This window comes from Sardina pilchardus, chromosome 21, assembly GCF_963854185.1.
Source record: "Sardina pilchardus chromosome 21, fSarPil1.1, whole genome shotgun sequence".
Lineage (NCBI taxonomy): Eukaryota > Metazoa > Chordata > Actinopteri > Clupeiformes > Clupeidae > Sardina > Sardina pilchardus.
The window spans coordinates 137,005-144,549 of record NC_085014.1 but is presented as its reverse complement, the minus strand read 5'-3'; positions in this window follow the sequence as shown (position 1 = coordinate 144,549).

Sequence of the window (7,545 nt, the reverse complement as noted above, 5' to 3'; positions counted from 1 at the left end):
CCAGGGCCAGTACACTGGCTTTGTACCCACCATTTGAAACCCATCTACAGTGAACAGTGTACTTTCAGTTATTTATTATTGTAAATATGATTTTGCAAATTATTTTTGGTTTGTTTGTTAAGAGCATTCCTCCTTTTTTCAATAAAAAAAAGTTTATTCAGATAACAATGCTATATTTTTTATGATGTAGAGAAACAGTAAGACAAATGGTATAATGATACATGTTACACGGTATAAATAGACAACTAGACTCAGCTGCTCTGTACTGTTGAAACTTTTTAGATTATCGATTGATTATTGAGCTTGTGACACCAACCACGTACTTTCTGGGGTCATCAGGTCGTAGTGTCCTCCGTCTGGGCATCCCCTTAAGCAAGCAGCATTTATTTATCTAACGTTAATGTTTCATTGTGAAATTGTACTAGGCTACATCAAATGTTCACAGTTTATCTGCATCGTACTGTACAGTAACTTTACGACTTACTACAAACAGACTCATGCTTGTTAAACTAAATATTAGGCTAGCTAGCCTACTATGTTACGACAGATCATCATAATGTTATTAACATTACTCGACAGTCTAGTTTTTAATTAGGCCTAGCAGCTACTTACGTTCTCTGTTAGTTATTTTTCGTATGATTTACATAAAATATTTGCTACGTTACGGTCAAAATGTTAGGCTGAAGATGATGTCCTTAACGTTAACGTGTTTGCGAACTAGCTATGCAACTCCGTGAGTCTAACTTAAAAAACGGAGTTATGCTAACACCATCTTCTATATTCTTATTCTTAAGGTTCACTTGTAAGTAGCCATCAGTTTTAGTTGAACACATATCTCTAACACTGTCTCTTTTTCCCTTCTATTTCTGCCTTCTCACTGCAGCAGGATGGTGGAGGATGACTGCTAGCTGCAACCGGGAGGTTTATGGATGAATGGATGGCAGTGAAGCACAGCACACGTGGATTTCTAAGTGAAGAGTGGATAAATAAATTGCACTTGCCTTTCAAACTGAAGAAGTTGTCCATGGCATACCTACGTTTTCAGTAAGTTATTATATTCGTATGATTTACATAAAATATTTACTATCGCTGTCAAAATGTTTCACTTAAGTTTCAGTTGAACACATTTCTCTAACACTTGTCACTTTTTTCTTCTATTTCTGCCGTCTCACTGCAGCTGGATGGTGGACGATGACTGCAACCGGGAAGTTTATGGAGGGATGCTATACGGAATGGATGGCAGTGAAGCACAGCACACGTGGATTTCTGAATTAAGAGTGGATGAATAAATGCACTTGCTTTTCAAACTGATAAGAAGTTGTCCATGGTTATTTGTGCAAGCTTGTGTAGCCTAAACCAGACATAGCCTACAGCCTAAGCTTCTGGCTAGCCTAATTTATCCTGGCTGTAGATAAAGCAGGATATGAATTTACCAATGTTTTGCCTGCTTAATACTGGTTTGCTGTGGTTTAATATAAATTGAAATACCATTGAAATCACGTTGATCTTTATTTGGGCTGTAATTTCAACGTTGTTTCAATATTAATTTTCATTGAAACAGCATTGAAATTCTATTGATTTGTAGTTACACTTTCAACGTTGGTTCAATGATAATAGAGGGTGCAAAATGTTGTATAATCAACGTTGCACTGCTATGTTGATTCAATGATTCAAGTGTTGACGAGGTAATGTTGATTTAACGTAGATTCAATGACTAATTGCTATCTGGGGTCATTCTCAAAACAGCGGTGCAGCTCTCTGACAAGTTCTCTGCTCCTCCGTTTGATATTATTTCTAGATCTTCTGACTAAGTTTACTCTACTTATCCAAACTGACGACATCACCACTGTCACTAGATATAAAGCAAACTCACTGACCGTAAAAAAGTGTCATTAGTAGCCTATGCAGTATGCACCTGTTCTATACTGGTATGCACTGTTGTTTGTGGCTAGCTAGACTTGCTAGCTCGATGTGACACTATATTGTAGCGCGGCTCGGATATGCTTGCGTTACGTTCATGCAAGGGGGAAATGTAGCCTACGGCTAAGATGGTTATAAGCATCCTGTTGTCATAAGATAGTTGACGGTAACGCATTATATAGGTGTACTAGACTAGTCAGCTGATGTGTTGTGGGATAAGGGGTTTATGTTACGGGATGCCACCCATGTTGTGGGATATAGCCACGGGGATCTTAAACAGGCCACTTCCATGTAATGTCATTCCTCATATTCATCTGGTAATAAACATTTCCTAACAGAGTAATTCTTGCCTCGTCACAATATCAACTCTCCACTCATTCCGCTTGGACTATGCATACCTTTCACTGCCTCACGTCTGCCAGGTTCCAAACTGTCTTCCTAACAGCAGTTACAATCAGTATTTTTGTGATAACAACAAAACAGCTCTGCAAAGTTTAAACCAACGATGCTAATTAGCGATTAGCGATTAGCCATTTAAAATGCAGAGCCTACCCTCATAAGGAGACCTCTCCAATTCAGAAAAATGCATTAAACTAAAATTGGACAACGTTGTTATGTTTCTTAAACCTTAGGGTGGGTATGATATAGGCCTAGCCTACATGCTTTAACGAAATACGTTGTCAATGGTTATTTGAGCAAGCTAGCCAAGGTCTAGCTAATTCATCCTGGCTGTAGATAAAGCAGGATACCCAGCAAACACGCCCTTGCGGGGCCCATATGGGGCCCATGCGGTATTTCTTCGGGTAGTGTGGGCTAGGGCCAAACCCATACAAACCCATGCAGGGCCAGCGTGGGCTTGCCCAGGTCAGGACCAAACCTTTGGGCTCTCTGTGGGCTCTCTTTGGGCAGCCCACAATTAGCTGATTGCCCCCAGAAAGCCCCTGCTGGCCCAGTGTGGGCTAGCCCATTCTGGCCCAGAGGAACTTTTGTACCATTGGGCCCATGCAGGTTTTTTGTGGGCAGCCCTCACTCATAGGATTTTTTTTTTTTTTTTTGACCAACCAATGTACAAAGGCATTGCAAACCAAAAACAAAATACAGTATGCATCGTTCAGTGAATATTTTGATATTCTGTCCCTGATATTACTCTACACTCTAAAAACAGATTGTTCAAATACTAATATCATTGGTAAAGCCAGCATTGGTTGTTTTAACCAGAGCCCGTCCCTTATTAGACATTCTGGTTTTAACCAAGATGTTACTCATAACCAATCAATTGGTTATTCATCAATCAATGTTTTTGGTTGAATAGTCTACTTAGGCTATCTGTATTAGTTGAAAGCCAATGTCAGAAAAAGGGATAGCCTAATGGTTGGGGGCTATTTTTGTTTTCTAAGGTGGCCTTCACATTTTGGCATGTACTTTGATCGAACTTTAGCCCCAAGGTAGCATAACATGTACCTTTTCTGGAAACAAAAAAGGCCTACAAACAGTCACGTGTGTTGTTGGGGAAGGGGATATCGGGGTGACCGATACGGTCACCTCAAGTCTCAATATCAGCAGCCCTCCCTCACCAAGTGATGCAGCAACTTTCAACTGCCTTTGGTGAGGAGGCAGAGATGCAGGGTTGCCAACTTTGGGTGTTTGGCTGGAGTGAGATTTTGTGAAGTTGGGGGGGGGGGGTTGCAAGACGTATCAGCACAATCTTTAAGTGCAGGCCCCTTGCCAGACACACGGGCCGCCTAGACCACAACATATACTAACATGGTTGTTACACAGGTGAATATAATATATCAGCATGGGTTTCTCAATGTCATTTAGTGGTGTTGTAGACCGATACAACTCACATCCAATACAATATAGCTATTTACAGAAGGCTGTACTGTAGGCTAGGCTATCTATCTATCTATCCATACATAAATTTAGGTCTATATATCTCATGCATCAGTTAGGAGCCATAGCCAGTGAAAAACATTATACGAATTTTAATGTGTCACAATTGTTTTGATATTGACAATCAGTCAATAATTTTAATATCTCTTGATTTGATTTGGGATGCTAATGCTTGTTTTCTAGTAAAAAAAATAAAATAAAACTAAACAAGTGGAAGAGCAGTAGCCTAGTTAATTATTTTGGGGCGCTACATAGCCTGCAGTGGTTCTCAAACTTTTTCTTTCATTCCCCACTTTGATCAAGGGGGCTTTCTCGACCCCCACCTGTCCATCATCATCACTCTAAAAAAGTAGTAGCCTAGGTCAAGCTCAAAATTGTCAAATTTATTGACATAACGTCACTTGCTAAATATACCTCAGTAACAGTTAGGCTACAGATAGGCCTAAATATCAGTTCAGAAATAGAGAAAATAAAAATCTAAATCAATGACCAATATCGTCAGTTTTTGTCATTGACAAGGTGTTAATCCTTGCTTCAAAAAAAGATGATTTCCAAAATTACAGAAATAGGGCCAACTATAGGCTACCATTGTGTTATAGGCTAAATGAAGCACAACCTCGTTCAAAATTTCAGTCAGGTCAGGTCAGGCCCTGACGCGAGCGCTTCCCTGAATGAAACAGTCCGTCCGTTGCGCATCGGGCGCTACCCCCTCTATCACGGTCTGCAGGCCATTTCTTTTACCTGCTATCGTATGTGCGCCATCCGAGTCCCTCACAGCTTTCCCATTTGATGTCATGTTCTGCCAGGTAGACTAGGGTAATAGTTGAGAATGTTGAATAGCTCATCAGCAGTGGCCCTACTTTTGACAGAATAGAATATCTTCGCTCGCTGTCAAGTTAACAAAGCGGACATAACTTTGTTACTGTCAGTGCCTACTGCCTGAAGTTGGAGAACAAGTAGAAATGTAGGCCTATTGCAATTTAAAAACTGGAATAGGCTACTGAATGGCTTCATTAATTGCATTAATTGCATTAACTGCCATCAGAAAGATTGCGCTCTGTCAAGTGTCATTCATATCAGTGTGAACTTCGTGAGCAATCCGACAGAAACGAATGGTGCGCATTTTGCACTTCGCCCGCCGCAAATAATTTCTCTGCGCTGAGAACGTTGTAGACAGATATTATACCTATACCTGCTATTGATCTAAAGAGCCTATAGCCTATAGCCTATACATGCCTTAAGTTTGTCTTCTGTCTACAATAGGCTATGATCTGCTGTGGTCTAGTCACCAACTGATTATGAACGGGTTGAAGAAAAAGAAGAATGGATTTTGGCGTGACATTTCTTGTGTCTGCGTGAGAGCGTGAGATTGATGCTGAAATCGTGAGTGTCACGGCGGGAGCGTGAGAGTTGGCAACCCAGATGTCGTCTGTCTGGTTGTTCTTGAAAGTGTCTGAATCCTTTTCCCAAAACCATATTTGCTAACCTGTTAGCAACTTAGTTGGTTGGCAATGGGAAGTTGCATTGCAACCTCAAAGTTGCTAACTTATAGGCTACTGACTCAGCTTGCGTACCGACACACACACACACACACACACCATAGACTGTAAAAACAACGTGTTATATCCATGACGAGTCTTGAGATAGTGAATTAGCCTAACAATGGCCCTCATTTATGAAACGTGCGTACGACCAAAAACAGGCGTAAAACCAGCGTACGCTTGTTTCCACGCAAAGTAGGCTACAGCATTTATCAATGTAAACGTGATCGGTGCTAAACGCTCAAATCTCACATCTAGCCTGAACTCGCGTACGCAAGTTTCAGGCAGCATAGCACCGTGCTGAATTGATGGACTATCTCGGACATAACACCTTTCCTGTACATGTGCAGCCTATTTGCTGTAATGTAGCATATTATATTGACACATTTTATGGCTTAGGATAGCCATATAGGAGATGATTATATTCTCTTTGGCAAACGCAACATTCATGAATTATATATTTTAAATTATTTTCAAAGGGCAAATTTCAGTGTCGTAAGGTTTTGTAATGAATGTATGTATGATGTGTTCTCTCTGCGAAAATAAAGTCTGTTGCACTTAAATCGCTCTAGTTTTCCGCCTTCCTTCATGACAGCTTCTAGCTGTTAAAATTAACAAGGTTTAGCTGGACGTCACTGTGGCTCGAGATCATGATGATCTCTTTTGGACATATAATGCACCTTCATGTCGCAAATTCTAGGGGCGAGGCCATTAAAACGAGCATAATATAGGGGTGTGATATTTAAATATCACCTTGTTTCCAGCCGCCACATTTATCAACACACGTTTATTCTTACGCTGGAATTGGAGTGATACGAAAGTTTGATGAATCACGCGTGAGCCCCGTCGTAAGATGATTTCTGCGCTCAGATATATACACTGGTTTCTACGCTCTGTTGATAAATAAGGGCCATTGTCTACTGATAACCAAAAAATTATTTAAAAAATGAGTAAACATTAAACCACATCATCACATACCCTTCACCATAGCTAGAGATTGGCATGGTCCTTTTTCCAGTAGGCCTATTAGCCTGTTTGATGCTCATTGAGCTCAATGCAAATCAAACAGGCTATTAGTCCTACTGGAAAAAGCCCAACAGGAAACTCCTTAAATTATGTACATGACTTTCATTGAATTAAATTCTACTTCCTGTATTAAATTTGAATTGTAATTCTACATCCTGTTTTTGACCTCAATTCATATTCAAACTCAAGAATTGAATTGGAATTTATAAGTCATTCTCAATTCAATTCTGAATTGTGCTAGCCTGACCTAGCCTTGCACGCCCTCCCAGTGACGTAGCCTAACACCTTCGGCGTTGCTGTCGCTGGTCTGGCCCAAAGCCATCGATATCTCAAAGTTGCGACACTACCATTGACTCCCGTGTACAAACAATGGCGGCACATCCGGGAACTATTCCATTGAGAATGGATGAATATCTCAGGTGTTATATTAAGACTTTTCTACATGACTTATAGTCGTGTGCATAATAATGCATTTTCATTGAGTAATATATATGTATGTGGAAATGCAGTTTACAGTAATTTTCATAGAGTATTTACCGTAAATATTAATGTGATCGCTGCTGTCAATCCCGTAGTAAACCAGGGACCGAGGGAACTACTGAGTCTACCCACTAACCACGTGACCGCTCTAATCTGGCTTTAAGATGGAAGTCAACGGCTGTCGCAACTTTGAGATATCGATGGCTTTGGTCTGGCCAACTGCTCATCGGGGAGGATTTCTGAATTCCGCAAAACTGCGTAACTGCCCCCTCTGGTCGAGAACCAATCAACTTTGAGCAGCTCCAACGGCTCTGGGTAGAGGCGTGTTCAAGGCAGAGTTGTTATTGATTTAAACTCGGCAAACCCCTTTCTGACATTGACCAGTAACAAATCGAGGCACTTAAAGGAGGCGGGTCAACCAAGCGCTTGGAGAAACTGTTTAGCACATGCTCTTAGTCAGACTAAAGTCTTGCAGAGCCTTGAAAGTCGATGGCAATCAGGCTAAGCCTGACCAGCCAGACCCACATCAAGATAACCCTAGGCAGGACTCAATCGGAGGGGTGGGATAAACAGTTGTCTTTCAAATTCCTTCTCCACGCAATAGGATAACGCTAAACGAATCATCTTCTTGTTTTCAAGTAGCATGATGTGTAACCGTTGCAACTTCTGGTCGCATGTCAGTCAC